Here is a 14,578-nt window from a genome sequence, read left to right as displayed (position 1 = left end):
CAATAGGCTTTTTGGTTTTTAGTTCTAGGCAATCAGTAAAAAGATATTTGAATCACTTGGCAAGGAAATACATATTTAGAGTTATAAGAATAGCTATAGGTAAAATTGTATAAATCTACATTTAATTACACGGGCACAGCCTTTTGTGTACCATTTTGCCAAAAACATGCATCATAAACACAAAATAACATTGAATTCTGGGGGGAAAAAAGCAGAATCAACAAGGGAGAAAGGGAGTGAGTTGTCAGAAATTCATGTTTCCCAGAGAAGAAATGAATAAGTCATATGGGATGAAACCAAAGTAATTATGACATATAGTTAATTAAGGCAGTTCCTAAATCGAAGAATGACTCAGAAAGAGTAGCCAAAACAAAACAAAACAAAACAAAACAAAACAAAACAAAACAAAACAAAACAAAACAAATCAAAACAAAAAACCAAAACAAACACAAAAAACCCAACCAAGCAAGCAAACAAAACAAAAAAACCAAACCAAAACAAAACAAAACCCTTAAACCAAACCAAAAAAACCCAAAAAAAACCCAAAAAAACAAAAACATGCCATCAACATAAAAAGAAATTACACAGGAGGAACACTAGCTGATCAAAGAAGGAAACTAGTGATAGATGGTCAATATGTTGCAGATGTACTTTTTTTTTTATTGACAGTCCACACAAAAAGAAAGAAGAAAGCATCCTAGGGACTGGTTTTCTTAGGCTTGGGGGAGTGAATGGTTGAAAAGCTTTACCCTCATCATAAAACAGATAAGAGGGCAATTAGAACTCCTGAAAGACAACAAAGCACTAGACCCAGATGACTTAAATACCCAGCGGAAGAGCGGAGAACTGTAAACCTTATAGAAAAGATTTATGTCAGGTTACTCAGAAGAGGGTATAACAAAAGGGCTGGAAAAAGAATTGGTGCAATTACTACACTCAATACAGGAAGGAAGGAAGGAGCCAAAGAACAAATGCATTGAGCTGTAGGCACAGATATAAGAAAGAGTCGCTAGAAAAGATTAAAAAATTGTGTGACACTGATACAAGATATGGAAATAATAAGGAGAAAGGGAAGACAGGGAACTCATATTTGCAAAACTAGGTTTTTTTCCTTTGGATATCTGTTCACATTCAATATTGATCACCTAACAGTAGAAAAGGAGACATGCAGTAAAGGCCATTTATCTGTGTTTAAGGCAAGAAGATATCCCATATCTGTATTAATGCTGATTGTCACAGGGCATTTTTAGTTGAAGAGAGCAGTTCATCCTGATAAAGGACCTATCACAGACAGCTGCACCAGTCAGTGCAGCATGAATGGATTCACTCCAGTGGCAGACTCCAACCTCACAGAAGCAGAAGTTAATTGAATAACCCAACAGATACATCTGACAAGTGAAATTTCAAAGTGCTACAAGCCGTGAAGACACATAAATAGTGCTCAGAGATTACAGAGGAGCAGCAGAACACCACTGAAGTACATGAGTCACAACTCAGTGTTGAAGGGACACTTTCAGAAGTGTCTTTAATAAGTAAGCACTTTTATAAACCCAGACACCACAATTTGCATGGTCAAAGCGAGATAAAAGGGGAAAAAATTAGAGATTAATTTTTTTTAAGGTCCAAAGACTAAAAGCAGTAAGTGGATGTGTACAATCCCTTCACTTTCCCAGAGCGCTCCACCAAATTAATTCCTCTAAATTACACTGTTAGTTTACTTTGGAGGACATTAGTTTGTATTTTTAATTTGTACTTTCTACTTATAACAATTTACTTGACTCAGTAATTGAAGAATATGACCAGAAGGTCAGAAATACATTCTTACAGTTTTCTATTTCAGCACTTGGACTCCCGAGTAGAAAATTTGAGCTGCCAAATTTAAAAATACCCCAAACACCAATTTTCTTGCCATAATGTGATTTGGCACATGGAGCTGAGACTCAGATAGTCCACTAACTTCTTTAAAGATCTTCTCTTATACCACTTCACAATACTGGTAGAGGAAAGTACTATACAATCATGGAAGATATTTTTTCAAAACAGAAGTATGAACATTTTTAACATGATGAGGCTTAGAAAAGTATGTCCATAATCATAGGAAGAGGCAGAGCAACAAAACAGCCTTCATATTTAAATGAATGCTTTCACCCTTCTTATCAACAAGCCTGTGCACACTCCAGAGTTTGCCACACAATTTATCTTTTCTAGAGGGGGAAAGAGTTTCTGTGGGAAGTGGTGTTAAAAGACTGGCACACTTCATCAGTATGCAACAATTAAAGAAATACCACTATTTTTAGTTTCAGTGAGATGTTTAGTTCATTAAGTGTCACTTCTAACTGCCCTAATCACCATGTCAGCTTCTTGTAATGGACAACATTTCTGATCATCAGAAAACCAACATGAGCTAAAAATATATACATCAAGGAATCATAGAGTGGTTTGGGTTGGAAGAGACCTTAATAGTCAGGAGGGTTCTATGGTTCTATGACAGTGATCCTCACCCACTAGACCAGGTTAATCAAAGCCCCATGCATCCTGGCCTTTGATAACAGCAGTAATGAGAAAGAGCTGAATCTGCTGAAGAAAAGAAAATGAAAAGCAAAGAAAGATTTACCAACAAAAAATGCCTGTACAAGCACCAACAAATTGGAACCTGGAACCACTTTTATCTTTTTTTTTTTCTTTTTATTTTTTTCTTTCTAAAAACGCATGAAGTATTTGTGTACTAAATCTGTGTACCAGAAACACAGAAAGAGTTTCATACAAGGTCGTATACCAATGAACACACAAATTCAGCAGAAGCTCATTTACCATAGGATAACAAAAGCACATTTGGAAAAAAGATGAAGTGCACTGAATTAGAAAACTCAGGGCAGATGGACAAGAGCAGTTCTGGAAGTACAAGATGACTAATTTTCAAATGTAAAAATTGTGAGAAGAGAAACAATAAAAATAGCCATTATAGCATCTCTAATATTTTATAAGGCCAGCTCCATGTAGCACCATTCTAAATTGTCCTCCTCTGTAATTTAATATCTGTATATTCTAAACTACACAGTTAACCTCAGTGGAAGCTAAGACCTATGGACTGTTTTTCTACTCTTTATTCCTGCCATTTTCTTACAGTCTTTGAAAACATTGATTGAACAAAGAAATTAACATAGCTGATGTTACCAGTGCTCACAGCCATATGGACCATTTGCTAGTTATATACAATAAGACCAAAAACAAATAAGAGTTGTGATGTTTTTTGACTCAACACAGAATAGCTTCTAACTCAATTTTTGAGTTAGAAACTCTAACTCTGCCTAACTATTTTTTCATTTTGCTTTTGTTTTGGTTGGTTGATTGGTGGTTTTTTTTGGTTTTGGTTTTTATTTTTTACCTTATATTTTTATTCTTCGTTTTAGCAAGTCAGACCATATCATCTCGGATCGCCTCAGGGGCCTCTGAGAATCAATTGCACAAAGGCTGAAAAAGCAAATGCAGGTGCAAACCATGCTATCTCTGATCACATATGGTGCACCGTAATCATCCCTTTCTTAAGGCTTCAAAAACTCCAAGCTGACCTTGTGCTTTATAAATCATGTCACTTTTACAGCACTATCCCCTTCAGCTATTAAGTGAATTGCTTTGCATAAACATGCATCAGATCTTATTGTTCCTTTTCAGGCTTCCAAAGGGCACAGCTTACCCCAGAGGGAAGAGAAGCTAAGAGAAACTTGGAAAATAGTTTAAAAATCCCCAAGCACTCAGTTCTATATTCCAGCTAGTCAAAACCCACAAAAATTAATGCCTATCCTCAGGACTCATCCCTCTTAAAGCAGTTTCTACCATTATTTAAATGCAGCATAAGCTTTGCAAGAACATTCAGCTCACAAAATCAAAAAAGGATTTTTTTGTTTCCATTCATAATCTTATTTAATTAGCATAAACACAGGAAAATGATTTAAGGCTGGCCTTCAGGCAAACAAAGAGAAGTATTTTTTGGTTGCTATCAGGACAGGGGTAGTCAATATATTAAGCTCATAAGGAGTCTCAAGACTTGCATAGATAGATACCCATGAAAACTTCATTCCTTAAGCCTCCCTATCTGTGCCTGCAAATAACCAAAGTTACTAAGAAACCGATGTAGATTTAGGTAGGTACCCAAATGCATACCACTTTAGCTGCATTAAGCAAGGGTGGACTAGGCTAATCCTTAATTGCAGAGTAGAGATATTGACTTTTTCTCACTTGTGGGTATATGCACTCAGATCACATGTATTTCCAGACAAGACACAAAGGAAATATCATCATCTCCTACCCTGTGATTACAACTTGATGGTGGAATAAGGCACAGACTCTGCAGTGTTAATGCAAAGACCTTTGCTGGTTTCAGGCACTTATATTTATACCTATAGAATTTGTGATAAGATGATGCTCCACGTAAGGGAGTATGTAACATGGTTACCTGTTATTGTGCTCACCTCATGAGCTGAGCACGCTGTGGTTACGCTGCATACATGAACAGGAAGAGGTGTTTCATCTTCTTGGGCACAGCTCATGCCGTGTGATCAGCTTCAAGGCTGTTGCTGCACAGGCTTTAACAAATCAGCTGTGCTGCTCACATCGTTTAACTTACGCTGCTCTGCAACAACCACCAGAGTCCAGGACGTGGAGACCTGGGTGCATGTACTTATGTCTGTCCTGCGGCTTAGAACCCATACCTGACCTCTGCTTCCTCTCTTAATTTTTTCCCCCCAAACACCAAGCTATGGGATACCTTAGACAAGGGGTGAAGGCATGTATCACTAAGGGAGATATCCCATTACTCTGACACAACATGCTCTTGTGCATCTAGCCGTTACATATTCTTGGAAATTCCCCCCATAGTATTTGTTTACATGGCATTTTGCAGGCAAGCACATGAAAATTCCACCCAACAGAGCCAGCAGGACATGTGCCAGCTCTGAATGAAAAGCCATACTGTGCATTTAGCACATTATCGAGCCTCAAATGATAAACTCCATCCAGCAGTAAGCAACTTCAAATCCTGGCATTTCTTAACTTTTTACTGTTTAACTACAAGAAAACCCAAGGATGCCTGCTTGCAATACATTAAATATCAAGATTAAGAATTTTCCTCTCTAGCACTTTCCCCAGAACTTATGCTAATGCTAGTAATAAAAGATTAGCTTTTATCTTGTGTCCCAATCTGTAAGAGGTAAAGATACACACCTTTACAATTTGTCAGGTTTTTGTAAGTCGGTAATGCAATCTGAGATCTTGGGAGGAGCAGCTTCTGCAGGCAAGCAGGCCATACTTAATGTGCCATTCAAAATGATCTAGCTGTTTCCGAGGAAAAAAGGTTAGAAAAAAAAATTGAGAGCTTAAAAAAACCCATGATCTTAGTGAAAATACTCACCTTAGACTTCCCTGTTCCCTCACCAACTAGATTTATGAAAACCACTGTCAAAACATCCAAGATCCACACAGAGGACAGAAACCTATTATTGCTGCCAATTAATTGCTTACTTCAAAGTGCTTGCATTGGTAGGCTGAAAATTTCAGTTTATTTTGAATGTAAAAAGCACCTTGGTGAAAGCAGTATGATTTTCAAAATCAGTTACTCAAGGGTAACAAAGGTATGAAGTTAACACCTGCTTATGCAGTATTAATCCAGCTACCTGTTTATGTATGCTCAGGTCAGATATAACAGGAAAGGGAGCTGAAAGGACATCAGTCTTTTACAAAGCCAAGGCTAGTAATATTCTCTGCAAAATTATTACCATTCAGAAAGTTACTTAAAACCATCCTCTCCAGTTTCAGATAAGAACTAGCAATAGTTTGTACATGCTCTTGAAATTTTCAGTTTGCCTATCTGAAAAATAGATTTCAGTTCACAAAGCAATTATACGCACACTTAGAACCAAAACCCAAACCATCAGTCCAACATTCCTCTCACAACAGTGTAACATTTTTTTATATACTTTAGCAACAGGACAGATGTTAAAATTTCTGCTTACTGTTGGGAGCCTGAAACTTGCCCAAGAGTCCTTCTAGTTCAAGGCAGGTAGGGGTTGTGGACAAACCACTAGCACAAGTGACATTCAATTCTGATTGTTCTTGTATTAATAAGAAAGGGGGGCTGCATCTGAGAAAAACCTCAGGGCAAGTTCCGTATTACATGTATCATTTTATATTCAAAACAGAATTCGGGAGGACTGAGTTGTTGTCTTGATGTGAAGTATAAAAATCTTCATCAAATGAAAGGAAAAAATCCTTCAGGAATTCATCTAAGTTAATGCTGTAACTGTGGAGTTAATCCTGAGGTTGGGTAAATAGCTATTTACTTACTTGTCTAACTTTTTCTTGTGTAAATGTTGATTCCAGTCTAAGAGACTAAACACCACCGCATTCCTTTCCTGTGAACGTGGCAACTCCTAAAACTGAGGGAAGTAACAGCATTTCATCAGGGAGAGCCTGAACCTCAGGACACTCCCTATGAGTCTGCAATCCTCCCTCCCAATCTGTCCATGATGTTATGTTGCATACTTTAATGATCACAAAACAATTTTTCATTAATGACCTCTGCCCCTTTCTGTATATTTGAGACTTGGAGGGTGAATCAAGGCTGCACATGAAGTACAAAAGGCTGTCTTCTGAAAGCACTCTGCTTGGCCAAAAACACTGGTAGAAAATTTGAACAAAGCCAGAATTGCAGAAGGAAGAATCTAGTTTCATAGTCGAGGCTGATAAGTGATAATCTGGAGCATTTGTCTCTGGACCTGTCTTTGCATAACACTTTTCATTTTAGTTAATGCTATACAATGCCATACAATGCTACAAGGGAGACAATAAATAAACAAATAAATAGAAAAAAAAATCATTCCAAGACTTTAGAAACTGGACAGCCATAGTGCATTATGGCATTGAATTGCAAGATTAAGTTCTGATCTATTAAATTGTCAAATATGGGACCTATTAACCTTTTTAAAGTGTCTTGAAAATCTCAGAGATACTTGACTATCATTTGAGAATTCTTAGATACCATTGTGCCAATTTCCATAAGAAACTATCAAATTTAATAAAACTATATACTTCACATGATTTTTAAAAGCACAGGAAATATGGTTAGATTTAGATGTTGATTTGCTTGTTATTTCAGCCATTATAGTATCAGAAGTAGCAGAGCAAATAAAGTTGCAGAATGTATTTGGTCCTATGTGCAAAACTCCTATACATTGCATTAAGGACCTGTTTAAAAATGCTGATTTTTTCTAAAAGAATCCAGAATTTCAGTTTTCCTGCTAGCACTGTCATCCTGGTGAGTAATTACTAAATTTCAGTAGCGGAAAAACAACTGTAATTCTGTGGAATTATTATTATTTTTATACATTATTATTTTATATCTTATAATTTTTATATTTTATTATTTTTATACTGTTGTTAGAAAAAGTGCTAGAGGAAGATGAGGTAGAGGCCACTTTTCTCTTATTTTATGCAAAGCTTCTGAGTCTCTAAAATATCATATATGGTCTCTACATTTTCCATCTTTAGAACTTCATTAATGAAATAGCTCTCACTAAGGAAATAATAGTTACAGGCCTGTTTATTTTCTAAGGTTACAAAGGACAAGTCTTTAAAACTTTTTAAAATATAAAACTGTTTAGAAAATTAATGTCAAATAGAAGGACCTCAGCAGTTTGCATTAAAGCTCATTTCTCAGGACAGAAAGTACATTCCTTCCTTGTGGTCTGTAAAATACAGAGAACTTTATTACAAAAGTTGGCAATTAATTACAAGGTTAAATAGAGATTTTATTCTTTTTTCCCCTCTCTTTGTTATAAACTGCCTTCAGCTGATACTGGTTTGACCACAAGGCTTCAGGATATAATACAAAATCATTGCAAAACACTGAACAATTAGAATGTGATTTTTCTCCTCTTTACAGACGAAATGTGGGTTTCCTACACAGACTAATCTTAAAATTAGCCATTATGTATCTTCTCCTGCTTCTTTATACCTCATACTTTCCTTGAATTTTTTTATTGCACTAGATCTGGGAGAAAGAAATTTTCCTCTTTAACACTGAACCTCAGGCTGCCTGTGATTCAAATATTTCTTAAAAAAAATTGAGTGAAAGGGAAGTGTGTCTGGCTTCATAAGTGGACTTTAGGTTCATGATTAGCTGAGGAACCAGATAAGACTATGAGGCCTGATGAGATCCATCCCAGAGTCCTGAGGGAACTGGCTAACATACTTGCCAAGACCCATCTGTGATGTATAAAGTCAGGTGGAGTCCCCAGTGAAAAAAGGGGACACCTTTTTAAAAAAGGTGAATGGGATCCTGGGAACTACCAACCTGTCAGCCTCACCTTGCCACTGTTTCCCTCTATAAATTGGAGAGAAATGGAACTAATGGGTGGATGGTTAGATGGACAAGCTAGATGGTGACTTGTAGAGGGTATTGGTCAACAGTCCAAATGAGGATCAGTGATGACCGGTGTCTCCCAGGGGTCTGTAATGTCACCACTGCTGTTTGATAATCTTCATTAATGACAGAGATGAAGAGACCAAGTGCAGTCTCAGCAAGTTTGCAGATGACCCCAAGCTGAGTGGTGTGACTGACACACCTGAGTGATGGGATGTCATCCAGAGGGACCCCTGGACAAGCATGAGAAGTGGGTCCCCATGAACCTCAGGAAGTTCAACAAGACCAAGTGCAAGGTTTTTCACCTGGGTTGGGGCAACCCCCAGTATCAATATAGGCTGGGGAATGATCAGATTGACTGTTTACTTAGGTTGAAGTACAGGTTAGTTCTTCAGTTTTGTTGGTATAAGAAACTAGTACAAAGGACTAAGGTACGATTCTTCATCTCTCAATTTTGCATGCTTTGATAATTGCTTTTCATCACAGGGAGTGGTTCTAAAATATATGGTAGATAGATAATTTACCTATGTCCAGCTCCAAAACATGTATTTTTTTATAATACAATGTAGTATGTTATAGAACTGTTCATATTGGTTATGAATATAAACAAAAGATAAACAAAAAGTAAAGAAAATATAAAAGTAAACAAAAAAGATAAACAGAAAGTGCAAAATAGTATTTGCATATATGAGTTGAAAGGTGAAGAGAAATAAAATCAAAATAATTTGATCAAATTTTAGTCTTTTTTGCGAGTAATAATATTGCTACTTCCTGGTACTTTTCCTTAGCATATCTGCACAGCTTGTTTCTTCTTAAACTAGAAGCCAAAGATGGATGAGACACAAGGCTAGCCTAGATTTACAGATATTAAATCCCATCTAAATTTTAGTAACACATTTCTTATTAGACCACTACCAAGGCCACAGCAGTTGACCAAAAACTGTACAAAACTCAGTGAAAGGCTTGTAGATGGAACACTGAAGTAGAACACTTGATAGACCTGTAATCATTTAGGTGGAGGCCTGATGAATCAGCTCCCAAGAATCCCATTCGAACAGATTTCATCTGGCAAGGGAGCCACCTTTATGAGACCGCAGCTGAAGACACACCTTTGTCTTGTTTTAACAGCTCTGAAATGAAAATTCTATTTCCAATTTAAACTAAAAAAAAAAAACCAGCAGAAATTTATTAAGAATGCAGATATTCCCTTCATTAAGAATGCTCCAGGAATGTCTTGGTTTTCTGTCTGCCATATTTGATCATGAAAAGTTGTATCAAACTTAAAAACAAGGTCCTCCCCTTCCACTTATTTTTTTCCATTTTTTGGGAGGGAACAGACAAGGTGGTCATTCCTCAGGAGCCCTTGATTTGTTATGAAAATGGGCTGTGTGAAATTGAGTGAGCTGCCCGGTTCTCTGACGGGCTTGGCATCCTCCCTCTCCTGCCATTGTCTCTTCTGAGCTCCTTTGTGGGTGTTTTGTTACATGGCCTACCACTTAGATTTAGAAATAAAGAAATAGGCAAAGAATTTGAAAGAAAAAAAGAATTAAGTATACTATTCAACTGGAGGATATCTAGGAAATTACTACCTATAACTTAAGCTTTCCATTTATCGTTATAGTCTTAAGCTGTTATGATGCTGACAGTCAGAAAAGCACAGTTGGAAAACAGGAAGTGAAGATAAAGTAGGACTTAAAAAAGAAAGTTACATCTGACTTTGGACCTTTTTTTTTTTTTTCTCTTGTACTACTTCTGCTTTGCTCAGCTGGTCTTAAAATACTTATATTTTGATCACACTCTGAGCTGTGCATTTCCTGGGCTTGTCTTGATCTTAGCTTCATCATTTTAGAAAGCCTCTGCCAGTTTCAATATCACATGGCAAGTGACAGATATGTGATGATAAGTAGCATTAGATGGGATAAGTATACATTCTGACTGTGGGTTTCAAGTGAAACCCACTTGGACACAGAGAGTCTGGTTAGAGCCAAGTGTTTAATTTTTTTCTAGATCTCACAGGTTCTGGCACAAATAGTAGAGACCCAGCTTCTTCTACTGCTTTTAGAATAAGACAGAGTTTAGTAACACACTATAAATTCAGTAAACTTAACTAAAGGATTTTTGGCTTCATCTTAATAGAGAAGCTAATGAACACATCATAAACATGCAAGGAGAATCTCACTTTACTGACTTTGGTCTAAAACTCCTGGGATAAGGAAAAGAGAAACCATAATTGTTCTTTTCTGACTAACATAGTGTTAAGTTTGACCATTAGCAATGTCTTTATTAAGATTACTAGATTTCTCTTTTATAACACCCTGTTCCTCAAGTGATCAGCAACTCAGCAAGACAGCAACTTTAGACATCTCACAGGTTTTTTTTATCAGCTGGGCTTGCAGAGTCTATAATTGAACATCAAGAATACAACAACCGTGACTAAACCTAGAAACATTTAAGCTATTGCACTTTCAGTTTATTATCAGCTCTTTTAAAAAATAATATCTATGTGAAAGCAGAGTATTAATCGTTTCTGCTTCCCTGTTTTCCTAACAGGGCTCAAAATAGCTAATCACACAAATGCAGGATCTAACTCTCCTAGACCAACAGAGTTCAGTGATGACCATTAATTAGAATTGCCTCTTAATGTGCACACATGCCAGTACACTGCTTGATTTCAAAGCAAAGGCTCAGTCAGAATTACTTTATCTTCTGAAAGGATCATCAGACCTTGTTAGTTCAGGCGAATTCTCTACTTATTCCTGCTCTGCCAATGTCTGCATGATCTACAACCTCTGGAAGGTAGGTATTCACCTAATTAGCAGATACCAAATGCTTGCTGCCTCTCACATCAGTGATGTGACCTCCCTTACCATTCTGCAAGGAACATAAGTAAAACTGCATTAGCTACCTGAAAACCAAGACTATCTCAGCTCTAAATCACTGTAATCCCAAAGGTGTTATTTGCTGAGTTTGGCAGCACTGAAGTTCTTCTGTCTGATGGAAGGATCAGTTATGGGTTCCCTGTACTACCAGTACTATGGAATCAGACCAAGCCTATTTTACTGCCAGTTTGTTTAATGGGAGATCTAAAAACCAATTAACTTGCTAAGGAAAAAGTGTTAATCTCCATCAATGATAAAGAACCTTCTAACCCTCAAAAGGGATTAGAAACAGCAACCATCCTGTATATCTTAGCCTCTGTTGAATGTCTTACAGGGTAAGAGATAAACTGCTAAAATTATATACATAAAATTATGAAATATATAAATATAAATAGAGAGAGAAAAAGCATAAATTATAGGACTCTGCAACACCATGGCCAGCCTGGAATCTGCCTTTGCATCTTCCTTAATTGTTCTCATACAGCTTTATTGAGTAAAACAGAATGTCTAGAATTGAATAAATGTGAAAATTTTCTCCACACAAATCCCCACAACCTAAATGGGCTTGCTGATTTTCCCAGCTCCAGATCAATCATGCCCTGTGAAATCCAGGCATCTGTATGGACCACTTTACCACTTCAAGAAAGCTGCCCATGGTAGCACCACATAGACCTCTTGACCTATTCACTAGAACTTATCAAGGCACAGGAATATCATCAAGAGTTTTAGCTTTCCTTCAGACAGAATTGCTCCAACAGCAATGCCAGAAACACCCTTCCAGACCTCAAAGGAAACACCAAAGAGCACATCAACAACCTTCTGTAACCTCCCCCATGGGAAGCCTCCCAGCAGGGACAGGTACCCAAAGGCAGTTTTGAGAGGAAATGGAAGACTGTGAATAAGCCCAGTTAACAGCCTGACAGCTTTCATCAGTTTTAGAAAGTGCCTGAGGTTACCTAGGACAAATGGTTTCTCAAAACCCTCGGCAAAAGGTTCACAGATGGTTTCCAAACTTTTTCAAACCTATCTGTATTTCCAATACTCAGCAGGAGTATGACTGATGTTCTACTTTTGTTCCACAAGAATTTTGGAATCTCTGATTTGCAAATGTGCCAATACTTGCCTCTGTTTGTATACAGTCCTATCTTTATATGACCTTTTAAAGAGCTGCAATGATAGACCCAAACCAGGTAGTAACACATCAGAGAGACTATTGGAATACAACATCTGAAGAGTTTGTTAATTATGTAAACATGGGACTGCACCTCACACATATTATCAGATCTCTTCCCATATCCCTTTTGGCTTAACCATGCAGAATTCATACCTCAGAGCTCCATTTAACAGGAACAGCAGTTTTTTTACTAAGCTCTTCCAGTCAATTTCATCCCTGCATCAGTTTAGCAAGTGCATTCCCTCTTTTCTGTGATATCACTGCCCTGTGTCTGTCTCTGCTGGCTTCTATTCATAATGAACATGGCACAAGAGTAACAACTACAGCTTGCCTAGAACAAGTTCTTCATAAATGTAAAAGAGGATCTGCTGTGGGTTACACAGAACAGAAAGATGAGCTCAGTATTTACAGAGACATCTTAAAGCTTCATCTGGGTTGAGATTTGTTTTTTCTTAGGGAGAAGTTAGGTGAGGTGAACATGGCAGCAGATAGGAAAAATACCCTGTCCAGATATGGGAACATATCTGTTCAAGTGCTCAAGTTTGTGATCCAGTCTAAACTTGTTGATTTGACCTTGAGAAATATCAGTTAGCATAAAGCCCAGGGTAGATAAATGAGCATTTAAAATGAGCTCATTCTGGGATGAGTGGTTCTGTTAATAAGTATTTTTAAAAACATATATTTATTTTATGCTAACCAGAAAGCAGTGTAAAAGCATTTTGTGACACTGTTGGTAAGCAACAGGAAATTTGTAACTAATCTGAAGAGTATTTTTAAATAAATGTAGAAATATGCAATGTTTATAATTTGCCACTTGGTTCCTTGGACCAATGGGATGAAACACTTACAGCTTTTAAGGCTTAAATATGACTACTAATGGCCAGTTTGCAAAAACGAAACTATAGGTAACTTTGTCATAAAATCATTCCCAAGTTGCTTTCCAAAAAAATTTTAACAAAATTTTAACAGAAAAATATACCTGTGAGGCATACATACAATACAGCTGGAAGTTCCCAGAGGTTATGTAAAACATGGATGCATGGTTTAGGCAGCTATCAGTGAATAAATAACTTCATGCTTGGATATGGTCATTTATCTTGATCGTGATCTTGGGATAGTTGGTGAACTTTCTGAAGCATTAACTGATTTCTGTTAAATGTGTCAAGGTACAATAAAGAACAGAGTGAGGCTTAACTGAAATGAGAACCTAACTGGTTTTAATATTTTGCTGTCAATAAACTGCAACTGCATGTTCACTATGCAGTGTATGGGTCATGGTGAAAGATCTATTTCAAAGATGTTTCTCCAAAGAATATTCTCCTGGTGCAGATATATTTTTAAGTAGACTGCTAACAGTTTTTAGACACTGACTTGTAATTTTATTTCTAAGTCAGAAACGCAATTTTGTGCTTCTTTTTTTAAAAACTGGAACTGTAATTCCAACATATTCTTCACATCACCTCACTCTAGCTCTTCTTCAACAGATGCCTATCAGAAAAGTATATTCAGTCTGGAACCCGTTAAAGCAGAAGGAAAAGGCAACAAAATAGTTTGGGAAAGATCTCTGTCAGTTTATAATGAACAACACAGAAGAAAACTTAGCTCTTTATCTAACATATTTACGTATCAGTTTCTAAGATGTATTACTTTGTGTTGAGTGTTCAGACCTAACTGTTTGTTAACAATTTTGGATGAATCACAGGAGTACCCAGATACCATCATATCAGCACAGTACTTCATCAAATACTGACATATGAAAATGGGTCAGATTATCCACACAGAAAAAATCATTCTTTTCCTTGTATGTTTACTTTAACACTGTTATGTACTTATATGGAATTGTTATTTAATCATTTATTGCCAAACTGGCTATAACATAATTCACCTAGCACTGACCAACTACAGAACAAAAATTAAACAAACATTTTGCTGTTGTTAATTTTTTTTTTCTATGGGTCTGAGCTTCTAAAGCCAGCAGGTCACTTGGATTATATATACAATGTTGATAATTGCATTCCTAAAATCTACAAAATGCAACAAAGCTCACTATTTTCCAAAATAGCTTTAAAAACAATTACAATTACTGCCCAGACATTTTCAAACACAGCA

At 36.8% G+C, this 14,578-nt stretch overlaps 1 long non-coding RNA gene across 1 annotated transcript; it reads right to left on the bottom strand.

Moving 5' to 3' along the window:
- Window positions 1-5,220: 5,220 nt before the first annotated feature.
- LOC111941463 (uncharacterized) lies at window positions 5,221-12,735 on the bottom strand. The gene is made up of 3 exons (XR_015279998.1): window positions 12,623-12,735; window positions 6,340-6,431; window positions 5,221-5,331 (listed from the first exon to the last, which is right to left on the bottom strand). It is a non-coding gene; the product is annotated as an uncharacterized LOC111941463 (long non-coding RNA).
- Between the last annotated feature and the right edge of the window lie 1,843 nt (window positions 12,736-14,578).

This window comes from Cyanistes caeruleus, chromosome Z (genome assembly GCF_971803275.1).
Source record: "Cyanistes caeruleus chromosome Z, bCyaCae1.hap1.1, whole genome shotgun sequence".
Lineage (NCBI taxonomy): Eukaryota > Metazoa > Chordata > Aves > Passeriformes > Paridae > Cyanistes > Cyanistes caeruleus.
Note: the sequence above shows the minus strand (reverse complement) of the source record. Positions and strands in the feature narration are given on the sequence as shown.